This window comes from Anabrus simplex, chromosome 3, assembly GCF_040414725.1.
Source record: "Anabrus simplex isolate iqAnaSimp1 chromosome 3, ASM4041472v1, whole genome shotgun sequence".
In the NCBI taxonomy this organism is placed as follows: Eukaryota; Metazoa; Arthropoda; class Insecta; order Orthoptera; family Tettigoniidae; genus Anabrus; species Anabrus simplex.
Window position 1 is genome coordinate 349,997,752 of NC_090267.1, and position 15,481 is coordinate 350,013,232.

Consider the following 15,481-nt stretch of genomic DNA (forward strand, 5'->3'; position numbering starts at 1 on the left):
GGGCGCTAAGCTTGCATCCGGGAGATAGTAGGTTTGTATCCTACTGTAAGCTGCCTTAGAGAATAGTTTCCAGTAGTTTCCTCCATGAAAATGCTGGGGGCTGTACGTAAATTAAGAACAAGGTTGCTTGTTTTTATCTCCTATCCTATCGTCGGTATATAATCTATCTTTGTCGTTAAGCCACTACCAAAGCCATTATTCATGTTCTGGCATACTGGTCACCCCTGTACACGTCGTATCATAAGAACAAAAAAAGGAGTGAAGCAGTATGTCTGCGCAGTACAGTTACTCTTGCGACCTCACTGCGTCCAATAACGGCGTAAATAAAATTCTTCGACTGCTCAGATGATATCATGGTATATTTACTATAAAAATTCGCTTAACGTGAATCCCGAAGAGTGGTGCAACTGTCTATAATTTGTAATCCAACATTTCCGATGGACGTCTCCATCCCTTCGCACCTAATTTATCGCATTAGAAAGACGAGAATCGCAACATATACTTATCAATAAACTATTCTACCATTTCAACCTATAAATAAACATATTACACATATTTAATCTTAACCAATTAGTTTATTAACATAATAATACGCTTAGAAAAGAGGAAATCATATTAAAGTTTTGTTTCATTCTTCAAAATTCCAAATAAATATCATAAGAGTGTCTTAATGTACTATCTGCGCACTTTTTAGTGATAGATTTACACCCTAGAGCTGAAGCGGTCGACTTCGGTTATCTTCGAGATTCATATTGGCAACCTTTGAAACACAAACTAAGAATCGCTTATCATCGCTGAGCGCCATCTGGCGTACACTGTAAGTACTCGTACTGTTCTTGTTTACACAGCAAAGCCAAACTATAGAATTCATGCTAGGAACACGTTTCGCAACGGAAAATGTTATATAGTATTATATATTGTGTGTGTGACACAGTTGTTTGCTTACAATAATAAACGTTTATAAAATTCATACCGGTATCGATCGATCATATTATCGATTCAATTCAGATTTCATTTCCATTCAGTTGGCAGTATTAACGGAACCCTTCTTACTTCTCCAACGAGTACAAAAATCTATCACTAAAAAGTGCGCATACTATACATATATTCACTAATAATGATCACCTGCAGTCTTGACATGAGCTAACTGCATTTCCATTCATCGAACTGATGGTTGAACTCTTTTCTTTCATCATAACATGTCCGCAGATATTTATATTGACAATTATTAAAATCATTTCTAAAGAAACGCATATTTTCTTACTTTAAGCTTCTAACATTATTTCTGATCGACTAAGTTGTTCTGCCACTGTCAATTACGGTATTTTAATTACCGATAAATGACTCGCTAAGCTGGCTATTTTCTACTGCCATGCATAATCCTGGCACCTACTGGCCTAACCATTCAGCATTTAATTATTTAAATAGCATCATACAACCTCTTGAAATCATTATCTATGACTGAATTCTAATTATTTTAGTTATTTTAATCACAACTCTCACTTAAGATTCTAAGTTCTACCTTCAATGAAATGACATTCGCCTTTTAAATTGATTCACTCCTTTCAATCGATTGGATAGCTCAATTATAACTATAGAATTATTGATCATTACAGCATCATACACCACACATTACCTGGTACAATACCAAAATGGGATAACTATTGAGGGTATTTCCTAACATTATATCCTTATTTTCAACATATGGATATAGTGAGACTTATTTGACTTAACATTTACCTGCCTCGGTTAGCTATACCTTCATTATATTTATCTACTTCCACAATGAGATGTCTTTTCATGCCAACGCTTCTTGTATACGATCCAAACTTAAATATACCTATCCTTCATATTATTCTATCACTTCTGTGCCTTTTTCATATAAATTCATCCCCACGATTGCTTATCTCTTTCATTATAACCTGCGTATCATTTAATTCATTCATAACACCTTTATAACGTAGCCATTCCTCTTATATCTCATAACCTTTAATCGTATGCACATTTCCCACGACGTACTCTATTCCATTGAAGACATCTTCACTTCACTGGATCACATCTTATTTCCCATAATGACATCTAACCTATAACACTCCTTTCTGTTTCTGCATTGACAAAGAATAACTCATATTTTCTGCATATCTCTTCTACAGCATATTATCATGATGACCAACAACACGTTACGTTACTTCACCATTTCTCAACATATGCTGCCATTATGCTGTAGTCAACTCTACTCATTCCTGCTATCAATAATAAATTCTCCATATCTAATATATTACATTCAATACACACTGTCACTTCTCCCAATCGAGGTATATGGATCATAACATATCTTAACCATGAGAGCTATATTTTGACATTACACTTCACTGATCCCATTCATATCATAGGTACACAATTTAGGTAATATTTTTATAATGTTATTATCCTACATCAGTTTAATTAAGAACTATGATTTAGAAAACTTGGCTTGTCATTCTCGGGTTTATGACGAATCTGTAGCCATCCAAGCTACGGCTGCTGCGCTCGGCCGGCTGGAATCCATAGAAGCTGGTCTCCCGTTCTACATCAGTTTGGTTGGATCGTCCGTTACTCACACATCCCCAAGACGGTCCACTGCGGATCTAGTTGCACATATTGTCGGCCTTCTTTCTTGCGCTAAGCTTAACAGAATATAAATATGACATGTATGAGTTCATATCAGTCTTCAGTAGTTCGACAGTCTAAAATTGTTCTTCTTATATATTTGATAATAAATATGACTGCTTTCAAATGGGTTTTATTAGGTTAACTACTGCTCCAGTATCAATTCTGTTTCTAATTGAAAGTGAATTCAGATAATAATATTGTTTTTGAAGTTCTATTTCCCTTAATTTTCTTCCTTCTTGATATTCTCGAACTGATGATTGAACTTTTTTCTGTCATCATAATATGTCCGCAGATATTTATATTGAAAATTATTTTCAATTATTTTCAAGAAACTCATATTTTTTCTTTAAGTTTCTAACATTATTTCTGACCGACTAAATTGCTCTTCTGCCATTTGGCAATCTTTTACTCCGTCAGTAGTCAATATTCTGGTCCTTGTCTGACCACTTGCCTCGACTGCTAAGTTTTCTCTTCTTATTTTAAACTGGAACACTTTTCTTTTATATTAGATATGTGACGTTCTACTATATTTTCTTCTGTTACTTGCAGAATATTTTGTATATATTTTGCTAGTTTCCTTGCGATTATACGCAAACGGTGCCTTCGTCCTCCATTTAATCTTTCGTCAGATAGTTGTATGATAATAATATATATAATTTATCTTGTTTTTTCAACAATCTAACTAGCATTTCAATGTTCTTTTCTTCCATAGCCTTCGTGATCATGCTCCATTTTTCCGAGTTCGGAAACTCCGTCTCGCATGGTCCATACATCTATTTTGACGTCATTTTTTAACGCGCGAGGCCAACGTGAGAGACAGGCCACGGTCCACTAAAGTCACGTGACAAGACCAGTCCCAGGAATGGCAGAGCGAAGCCGGTTATTACCTGTGATCTTGCGGTGTTGTTGCTACTTTGTTGTGGATTATGGAAGGAATTAACGGAGATTTTGTGTTTATTTGAATATGTTGGTGTTGTGCAACAGTTCCTTACATTCATAGTGTTGTGTGCGGAAGTGTAAGTAAGTATTTATTTACAAAAATATGTATATAACCTCAACGTTCTTCACTTCATTCAGCAATGTTGGGCTGCAATACACAAGTTCGATAAATTACAACTCCAGTGCTGAGGATTTAGAGGTAATACATTTATTTCCTATTTAATTACAGATATATGAAAATGCCTCGTCGCTGTAGTGTCTTCGGCTGTCGGTCTAATTATGACACCAAAACTGAAAAAACATCGACTTTTTCCTTACCGACGGATGAAAGCCGGCGTAAGCTATGACTTCGTTACATTCCGACAGATTTTTCTAAACTGAAAAACCCAATAGTATGCATAAAACATTTTGATGAGTCGTGCATAATTCGAGTGGACAGGGTTACAGTTAAGGGAGAGCTGAGAGAGTTTCCAAGAATAATTCCGAAACTGACTGAAACTGCTGTGCCAACTATTTTTCCAAATACACCTTCATATTGTTCGCCAGGCATGGCGTGGAACAAATGTAAGACTTGTAAATAGCTTACAATAGGCCTACCTTTCACCCTGGATTCAATAAGATATTCCCTACATGAATGTTATTGTAAATATAGGCCTAATTGTACATTAACCAGTTTCATTAGCAATATTTGATTTCTATGACTATGTATTTTTTTACTGCAGTATAATCCTTAGTTTTTGTCATCCAAGCCTAGTAAGAGACACTATGTTTCATTTACTTTCTAATTCAATAGGGTGGTTCCAAAATAACTTTCAGGAAGTGAGCATAATTTCAGTATTAAATATGTTGCTGAAGCCAGGCATGGCGTGGAACAAATGTAAGACTTGTAAATAGCTTACAATAGGCCTACCTTTCCTCCTGGATTCAATAAGATATTCCCTACGTGAATGTTATTGTAAATATAGGCCTAATTGTACATTAACCAGTTTCATTAGCAATATTTGATTTCTATGACTGTGTATTTTTTACTGCAGTATGATTTTTAGTTTTTGTCATCCAAGGCTAGTAAGAGACACTATGTTTCATTTAATTTCTAATTGAATAGGGTGGTTCCAAGGTAATTTTGAGGAAGAGAGCATAATTTAAGTATTAAATATGATGCTGAAGCCAGGTATGGCATGGAACAAATGTAAGACTTGTAAATAGCTTACAATAGGCCTACCTTTCACCCTGGATTCAATAAGATATTCCCTACATGAATGTTGTAAATATAGGCCTAATTGTACATTAACCAGTTTCATTAGCAGTATTTGATTTCTATGACTGTGTATTTTTTTACTGCAGTATCCAAGGCTAGTAAGAGACACTATGTTTCATTTACTTTCTAATTCAAAAGGGTGGTTCCAAGATAATTTTCAGCAACGGAGCATAATTTAATTATTAAATATGTTGCTGAAGCCACGTATGATGTGGAACAAATGTAAGACTTGTAAATAGCTTACAATAGGCCTACCTTTCACCCTGGATTCAATAAGATATTCCCTACATGAATGTTATTGTAAATATAGGCCTAATTGTACATTAACCAGTTTCATTAGCAATATTTGATTTCTATGACTGTGTATTTTTTTACTGCAGTATGTTTTTTTAAAATTTTTGTTATCCAGGGCTCGTAAGAGACACTATGTTTCATTTAATTTCTAATTGAATAGGGTGGTTCCAAGATAACTTTCAGGAAGGGAACATAATTTAAGTATTAGATATGCCGAAGCCAGGTATGGAGTGGAACAAATGTAAGACTTATAAATAGCTTACAATAGGCCTACCTTTCACACTGGATTCAGTAAGATATTACTTACATGAATGTCAGTTTTAGTTTTTGTTCAACCAAGTATAGTAAGAGACACTATGTTTCATTTGATCTGTAGTTCAGTAGTGTTCTTTTAGTAGGTTAAAATGCGCTGTAATGTATTTTATTTACCGCGCTACGATAGTCTCTCGCGTGAGCTTGGGGATGCATTCTCTACAGTAAGACCGGCCGAGTCACGTGACATTCAGTGTATGATGTGCGCGCCGCGGCCTGTCTTTCTCGTCCGCCTCGTTAACGCGGCAGAAAATGCAATGGCACACTGTTTAGATAGTCTGTTCAGACGAGTTTTTATCTGTGCATTTTTATATTATCGTAATATTGAATATGTATTATTGAGTTATTCGTTAACAGCAGTATACAAATATCTGTGTGCATGTGTGTGTAAATGTGGAGGTGGTTACAAATGCTAGTCGCCAGTCATGAAGGTAGTTTTCCGTGAAGGAGGTTTTCTGTGATTTTACATTTTCATACTAGGCAAATGCTAGTCGCCAGTCCTGAAGATAGTTTTCCGAGAACAGTTACGCATAGACACCTGCTCTGTTTATCAGTGCATTTTTATCGTAAAACTCAATAATCATTATTGGTTATTCGTTAAAACAGTGAACGAAATATATAATACCTGTGCGTGTGTAAAACGTGAAGGCAGAGCGCAATCCAATGTGCTCATCGTTTGATTAAAAAAATGCGGACAGGTAATGTTTGATCGATACATGGGTATATAAGCGATCAATCAATTCTCCCCCTCTCTTACTTTCAACGAAGCAGCTTTCGCAACAAGTTGAACTAAGGTGAGCACACGCGTGTACAGTTTGTAAAATGAATATATATTTAAAAAGTAAAATAAAGTATATATTTACGATTTTTCTTTTTAGAAAATCATCATCAACATTGCCAATATTATCGGTGATTGTTATCTGCTTTCTACTCTTATTAACAAACATCTTGTGGCTTGATTTTCTACATTCATCTGAGAAAGTAAGTTTGATTTTTTAAATGTAAACAATTTTATGATTATTATTATTAATTGATTTTATCTTACTTTTTAGATATTATCTTCATTTGTAAAAAGAAGACTCATAATATCAGAGCAACAAACGTTTACTGATTGGAGTATTTTTGCCATATCCACATCGCAGAAAGGACTAGGGAGTTGTTATCTGCTGTCTACTCCATCATTATCTGTGATTGTCATCTGCTGTCTACTCTTATTGACAAAAATATTGCGGGTTGATTTTCTACATTAATCTGCAAAAGTAAGTTTGATATTTAAAATGTAAAAATATTATTATTTTTCTTTTTATTGTTATCTTTCCTTCTTAGATGTTATCTTCATTTGTATAAAGAGAGACTCATAATATAATAGTGGCAAACGTTTACTGATTGGAGTATTTTTACCATACCCACATCGCAGAAAGGACTGGGGAGGTTCTTTCAACGATCGCAGAAAGGACTAGGGAGTGTTTGTTGTATCTTCTTTCAACGCGTACGTCATTTAAAGGTATGTTTTCACCTTTTTATTTATCAATTATGCGTTTGTTTTTTAAAAATTTTAATAATAGGGTTTGATTTTTTAGAAAAATGGAAAGAATTAACAATCTAGGACGATTTACAGGGACACCCACAAGAACACTAAGTGATCTTCCTGTTAATGAACAATTTAAAATGATTTCACTTCAGAGAATAACTACTAGATTTGGTGATATGATATTTTGTATCTGTGAAGAATTTAAGGTATTTCAACCTAATAGATTTAATGCTTTATCAGATTCGGAATTAGATAATATAAATCAACAAACAATTGCCTTGTGATACCATGGAATAGCAAACAATACATGTATTCTTAGTTTTGTTGATATTTAATTAATATACATCTATAATTACTATTATTATTTTTAATGTCATGGCATCTAAATGGGAAACTATTCATACATGTTTTTCATCACGTATACAAAGTGGTATTATAAAAAATCATTGAATATTTTAGATCCAAATTCGTTTTGCTATAATATATTTGAAGGAAAAATATCTTCTTTGTTAACTACACACGCTGCGCTTAAGCGAAATGCCTCACTTGCATGTTCATTTACTCTTTTTAAAGATAATGATGACATTCATAAAACTTTTTATATATCATCGAAAATGAAAAAAAAAAACTGTTTTGCTCTGATAATATTTCAGGATGGTTTCGTGAACACGCTGTAGGCGAATTGCTTGCAAAATTTCAAGTTTGCAGAGGGTGCGAGCAATAAAGCTCTACAAAGTATTTCTCACGTTGAGACTAATGTCTAAATTTGATCTATTAAATTCAGGTAGACAATATATCCCACTTCCGAAATCCATTGCAGATAAAAAAAGTCTGTTATCAATATTCGGAATAATGATGACTATTGCTTTCTATGGTGTATCGCAATGTCATTAAAACCAGCAACACTTAATCATTCAAGAACTTCACAGTATAAAGATATGTTTATTGAGTTGCAAAGTACGTTAAATTTTGACGATGTTACTTTTCCAACGGACTTAACAGACATTTCCAAATTTGAGAAAAACAATCCTAATTTTTCATTTTGTGTGTACGGTGTAAACGGAGAGGGTATTGTTGGACCACTTTACTCAGCTTCTTCTCCGAAACAACATCATCATCATCTTTTATGTCGTGTACCTGAATTTATTCCATGCTTTTCCCATAACTTGTCAGGCTACGACAGTCACTTCATTGTTCGTGTGTTTGCCCAATGAAATTGCAAAACGTTCACTGTAATTGCACAAAATCATTAGCACATTATTCCATTCAGTCAACTCCTTCTAGATTCTTGTAAATTTATAAAATTTCTCTTGATACACTTGTAAATGGGCGTTTAAGTGACGAATTAAAATACATTAATCAGTATTTTCCAGATCCAGACAAATTTAAACGTTGTATAAGAAAAGGAAAGTATTCTGCCATATGAATATATATTCAAAGCTATTGGAATTAATAATTTTATCTTCTGTATTGAGTGTCATTTAAAATTTGACATGATGAGAAAAATAGTTCGTAGTGTGTGTAGTATTTTTCATATCTGGTAGTGTTTTTGATTATTCAATTGTTTTATTCGGAGATTGTGTCGCCAACCTTCTCACATCGAAACCGTGCTAAATTTATATTTACTCTGTAACTAGAACTGTGCTTTTTTGTTTTTGCTTGTGCTGAGTAATGGCGCGATGTGTTGTTGAGTGTAGATTTGAGTTGAGACAGAATGTTTTAATAAATTTTTTTAATCAATTATATTATTGAGAGTTGTGCCCGAATTTATTTCTGATAGGTTATGGGCCCAGTGTGTCAGTACGTCATGAGTAAAAATGGCATCAGTTGCGGATACGCCGAAGATTGAGAGACTTGGGCCGAAAAACTATGTGGTGTGGTGCAAGCGAGTGAAGGCTTTCCTAATAAGAAAGAAATGCTGGACTGCCATCGATCCCGGTTATGATGATGATGATGAAGATTTAACTGCAGACGAAGAGGACCTAAATGCCACTGCACTTAGTTACTTGACGGAGTTAGTAGAGGACTGTTACTTGAATGATGTAACCAGACATGAACGAGCAAAGCATGCCTGGAACAGACTTAAAGCAATCCATTTCAAGATTTCTCCTTTTCAATTTGTGAGTACCATGGACGAACTGGCAAGCTGCATCAAGAAACATGATGAACCTGTTTTGGAATATCTGAATCGAGTTGAGCAATTAGTGGAAAAACTGAGAAATCATGGATCCAACATCAATGATCAAGACTTGGCGGCCTACATGCTGAGAGGTTTGAAGCAGGAAAATTACAAACACATTGCCCACGTGATGGAGTTAAATGAAGAAAAACTATCGTCAGAAAATGTGAAGAGTAAATTGCTGCTGGAAGAAGATAGACTAGAGAGAGAGAAGGATGAACGTGAGAAGAAAAATCAAGAATTGAGGAGCTATGTTATGAAGAACAAAGGAAAATTCCATGGTTTTGAGAAGAAACACAATTTTTCTGGTGAAAAATTCAGCTCTTCTGATAGATCCTGTCACTGTTGTGGTCAACTTGGGCATTTTGCAAGAGAGTGTCCAAAAGTAAGAGAAGCCAAGTCAAGAGGAAATGTGATTTGTTACTCTTGTGGCAAGGAGGGACATCCTTCGTTTAGGTGTAGAAACTCTGAAGCTAGTACAAGTGACAATAGGGGCTCAGACGGAAATGTCTATGACAACAATAAACCACAGAGAGAATTCAAGAATAAAGTTGCCACTTATGAAGAGAAGAAAGAACCGGAGACAGAAGAAAAGAAGATTGGAAATAGCACTGTGAAAGTGAAATATGCTGTGCACTTGATGAGAGGACCTGAGGACAAAGAATGTAAACAGGACGAAAAGTCAAGTGATGCAAACACTTGGATTGTGGACAATGGTTGTAACCATCACATTATACCGCACCGTGAGTTGTTGAACAACTTTACAAGAAATGTGTCAGGTTCAGTGCAGGTGGGAAAGAAAAGTGTCGTATGTGATGTGAAAGGCAGTGGGTCCATAGTACTGAAAATAAGTGATCAGTGTGGTGGATGGACTTTGAAATTAACCAAAGTACTGTGGGTTCCAGATGCATCTGATAATATTTTGTCAGTGAGGCAACTTGAGAAAACTAATGTGCGTTTTGAGATAGACAATGGAAAGCTGACTGCTTATGACAAAGGGAATGGAGATGAAGAATTGTTCAGTGCCTATGCAAGAGAAGAAATGACATGTATATCATCAAATGTGATTGGTATGAACTAGAGAAATCTGACTGTCAAGATAGTGATGGTGAACAGGAATCTGTGTGTGCAGTTGCTTGCAAGATGGTAACAAGAGAAATATGGCATGGCCGTTTTGGGCATGCTGAAAATTTGCCTGACAGTGATTTGATTAGCAAACAAAAAGGTAGTGAGAAGTGTGAAGTGTGCATGAAAGGCAAAGCTAAAAGGGCTCCTTTCCCAGATAGACTAGTAAAATCACCAGCTCCCTTAGAACTTGTTTACTCTGATGTTTGTTATGTAAAGCCTGAAACATTGGGAGGGGGAAATATTTCCTAACCTTGACAGATGACTATTCCAGATACAGTGAAGTGAGTGTGTTAAAGCACAAAAGTGAGGCTTCTGAAAAAATAATCACATTCAAGAAAAGAGCTGAGAATATTCAAGATAAAAAACTGAAAACTGTTCAAACAGATGGGGGAGGAGAATATTGTAATAATGACTTGAAACAGTTCTTTGTTGACAATGGTATTGTTCACAGGCTGTCTTTACCAGGCGAACACCAGCAAATGGGAGTGGCAGAGAGGCTGAATCAACAGCTTCTGACTTTAGTTCGGTGCATGTTATTAAATGCAGGTATGCCTTTGAATTTTTGGGGTGAGGCGATATATACTGAGTGTTACATTAAGAATAGGTGTAAAGCATCTGCTATTGAAAACAGTGTGCCCTATGAGTTGTGTTTTAACAAAAAATTGTCTGATGAGGTAATTTGTAGAATGAGAGTATTTGGATGTCGTGCCTGGGCATATGAGGATCATAACAAAGCTGAGAAATTAGAGTCTAGAGCAAAGGAATGTGTCTTTTTGGGCTATCCTGACAATAGAAGAGGTTATAGGCTGTGGGACTTGGAAACCAAGTGTGTTGTTTTGTCCAGAAATGTAGTATTTGAGGAAAGAGTGTTTCCCATGAAAACTAAGGAAGGACCTGCTATTGTGTTACCTGTTAAGTCATGTGAGAAACCATTGGTTGTAGATTTGAATTTGTTTGATTCTGACAATGAATCTGACTTGGTGCGCAGAACTGATGAGCAAGTAATAGATGAGCCAGAGATAGGTCCTGAAATCAGTGTGAATAACATCAATACTGAAGTGCAGACAGAATCTGAAATTCAATATTTTGATGTTTTTCAAGCTGCTAAAGATCATAATCGCGGCTACGTCATAGAAGTTTCTGTTGCATACCCTTCACATCTGCATGATTCAAATTCCGAATTTCCTTTTTGCGTTGAAAAAATGATTCCACCTAATCATACAAAGCATAATAATCTGCCAGCGACTCTCTTTCTGAAAAAGGGCTATGTTATCCACATCCAATGTCTTGTTCAATGTCTCGAATACGGCTTACAGTTAGAGTGTATTAATCGTATCGTTGCGTTTAAGCAGGAAGCATGGCTTAAACCGTACATGGATTTGAATACTGAACATCGTCAACGTGCTACAACATTTGAGAGTACGTTTTCTAAATTGATGAATAACTCTTATCTATGTAAAAAGCATGGAAAATGTACGCAAACATCGCGGCATTCATTTAATTAATCAATGGGATGACCGGTATAGGGCACGCAAGTACATCTCAAAACCAAATTTCAAAGCCTATCATGTTATTGATCGTGACCTTATTTCCGTTGAAACGAAAAACTCAGATCGGCTATGCCAAGCCAATTAATTTATTTACGAATGGCTATACTTGATTTTTCAAAATTAAAAATATATGATTTTCATTACGGATTTGCAAAGCAACAGTTACCTCATCCTACAATTTTGCATATGGATACAGATAATTCCATTTATAATATTCGGAAGACAGACGTCTATGATGTGATGTAAAACCATTCTCAGTTCTTTGACACATCTTTCTTTTCACCTAGTAATCTATTTGACATTAAGCCACAGAACAAAAGAGTCATAGGACTTATGAAAGATGAATGTGGTATGAATATTATGACTGAGTTTATTGGTTTAGCACCAAAAATGTATGCCTATGACTTCAATATTCACAATCTGTTAAAAAAGCAAAAGGCGTACGTTCAAGCGTCGTAGGCCGTTTACACGTTCAACACTATCGCGATGTACTAACATCTAGAAGTGCCGCCTTCTGTACGCAAATAAGAATTCAATCACCCAAAATAAATGCTCACTGCTTTCTTTTGATAAACGTGTATGGGATAGTAATTCTCTTACAAGTGTGACATGGGGTACAGCAACATGTATCTGGCTCCATGGCTAAACACTTAGCGTGCTGACCTTTGGTCACAGCGGTTTCTGGTTCGATTTCCGGCAGGGTCGGGAATTTTAACCATAATTGGTTAATTTCGCTGGCACGGGGGCTGGGTGTATGTGTCGTTTTCATCATTTTATCCTCACCAAGACGCACAGGTCGCCTACGGGAGTCAAATCAAAAGACCTGCATCTGGCGAGCAGAACTTACTCCCGGCACTGAAAGCTATACTACATTTCATTTCACAGCAACATGTAAAATTACAAGATGCATAATTAACTTGTAAGAAAGGAGTAGAGCAACATGTAAAAATAACATTATCATTTAAGATGCAGAAAAATTACTAATTCTGTACATCCATTATTTGTAAGAAAGGGAAATTATATTATCATTTAAGACGCACAAATGCCCTTTAAGAAGGAGGGTACACCAACATGTGTAAAAATTATATTATCATTCTAGATGCAGAGAATGAGTAAAGCTATAATTAAGTTGTACATATAAGAAGGGGAAATTACATTATCACTAATGCTGTAAGAAGGTAATACAGCAAATTATGTTATCATTCAAGATGCAGAAAAAATTACACATGCTATAATTAACTTGTACATACAAGATGCAATGTTAATAAATAATGTAGAATTGACATATTCATTTATTTTAGGTTATGTATTCCTTTGTCCACATGTTAATCAATAGAAGTATTACCTTCTCCTTGCGACATCCTCCTCCTACCGCTCCCTCCTTCTTTGCAAGATAAAGTTAGGTTCGATTGCTTAAATTCTACGTCTGCACATCACTCGAGGAGGAGGAGTAGGATGAGGAGGAAGAGGAAGAGGAAGAGGAAGAGGAAGAGGAAGAGGAAGAGGAAGAGGAAGAGGAAGAGGAAGAGGAGGAAATATGCCCTGTCAGAGGAGGAGGAGGCTGTAACATTTTATAAAATTAGATAGACAACGTAGTTAACAGCAGTCAGGTTAAAGTCTAAGAGTGTTCAGAAGAGCTTGCTTTAAATCTATGTTCACTAAGATGTCAAAAAACAGGAGCCTAGTTTAAGATGGTAAGTATGCCCAGAAAAAAGGTCTCAGAAGAGCAGCTTGCTTTAAATCTATGTTCTCTAACATGTACATACTTTGTATGTCAAGAACAGCAGCTTCGTTTAAGATGGTAATTATGTCAACAAAAAACCTCAGAGTGTTGAGAAGAGCAGCTTGCTTTAAATCTATGTTTACTAAGAAGTCAAAAACAGCAGCTTGGTTTAAGTATGCCGAAAACTATGTTCTCTAAGATAATAGTATGTTGAGAAGGGCAGCTCGCTATAAGATGGTAAGTACACTGAGCAAATGTCATGAGATAGCGGAGCACTGATGCGCAGGTGTGTTGTCTGAGCTCCACACGCCCCCTGTGCCAGCGGCAGTTGTATAAGACACCTTGTGAGCAGTGGCTGTGCATGTGACAGGTGTAACATGGAACGTCGTCGTGAGCTGACACCGTTCGAACGGGGTGTGGTGGTCGGTGCCTGACGGATGGGAAGTGTAATTTCGGAAGTGGTGCGGGAATTCGGCTTCACACGATCAACCGTGTCCAAGGTGTATCGTGAATGGTTGAATGAGGGTGTCACCGTCCACAACAGACGAACGAACGGCCGTCCAGTCACCCTCGATGACCGTGACCGGCGACATCCGAGACGGATTGTCAGTAGTGACAGACGGGCAACCGTGCAACAAATCACGGCTCAATTCAACACATGGCGTGTTAGACATGTCTCCCAGTGGACAATCCGTAGGAACATGGGTTCTATGGGGTATGGAAGCCGGCGCCTCACACGGGTGCCACTGTTAACCCAACGTCATCGGGCACAACGACGCACATTTGTCGCCAGTCACCAGGGATGGACATTGTAACAATGGCGTAACGTGATATGGTCGGACGAATCACGATTTCAACTGCACCATGCCGATGGGAGGCACCGTGTATGGCGCAGACCACACGAAGCGATGGATCCCGCCTGCCTCGAAGGTGTGGTCCAGGGCGCTGGTGTATCTGTTATGGTCTGGGGTGCATTTTCCTGGTATGGAATGGGCCCCCTAGTTGTTCTGGAAGAGACTTTGAATGGTACGCGGTATGTTAAGCTGCTTGGAGACCACCTCCACCCATTTTTGGCCTTCCAGCGCCCAGACGGTTCTGCGGTGTTTCAAGATGATAACGCGCCGCCACATCGCTCCCACGTCGCCCGGGAATGGTTCCAGACACATGCAGTGGAGGTCCAACGACTGCCATGGCCACCCAGGAGCCCCGATATGAACCCTATCGAGCATATGTGGAATGTCCTGGAACGCAGGCTCCGTGCCATGGATCCTGCACCCACGAACAGACCAGCATTGGCGGCCGCTCTGCAAACGATTTGGTGTCAGCTGCGTCCAGAGGGCTACCAGGGACTTGTCGACTCACTTCCACGGCGTCACACTGTAGTTCGCAGGGCCAGAAGAGGCCCCACACGCTATTAGGTGCCTATCCCATGACATTTGCTAAGTCAGTGTATATGTCGACAAGGGCAACTTGCTTTATAACTAAGATAGTAGTAGGATGAGAAGGGCAACTTGCTTTCTTCACGGCGTGGCTAAGCCCCGCCAAGATAAATTTAAATTCTGTGCCATAAGTTAGTAGCAATAAAGTTTACTTCCGTCAAGATAGCAGCAATCAAGTAAGTCATGTTCAAAACAAGTGTACGGAGTTAAAGATGGCGGCTGTTATCTTGATTGATGTTAAAAAAGCACGTGCAATTTCAAATTGCCCGCTACACCACATGCATAAGGTACCAACAGTAAAGGTTTAGGTTTGTTAACATAGCAGTACTGAAGTTAGCCATGTTTAAAGTCCATGCCCACGTGGTTAAAAGATGACAGCTGTCATAAAAAAGCACATGGCATTTCAAATTGCCCGCTATCACGTGCATAAGGTAGCAGCAATGATGATTTAGTCCCGTCAAAATGCCAGCACTGAA

The 15,481-nt window shown here is 37.4% G+C and overlaps 1 protein-coding gene across 1 annotated transcript in view; it reads right to left on the bottom strand.

Moving 5' to 3' along the window:
• Nucleotides 1-15,481, bottom strand: part of LOC136867329 (serine/threonine-protein phosphatase 6 regulatory ankyrin repeat subunit A) — a 205,624-nt gene that overhangs the window by 147,088 nt on the left and 43,055 nt on the right. The window lies entirely within an intron of this gene.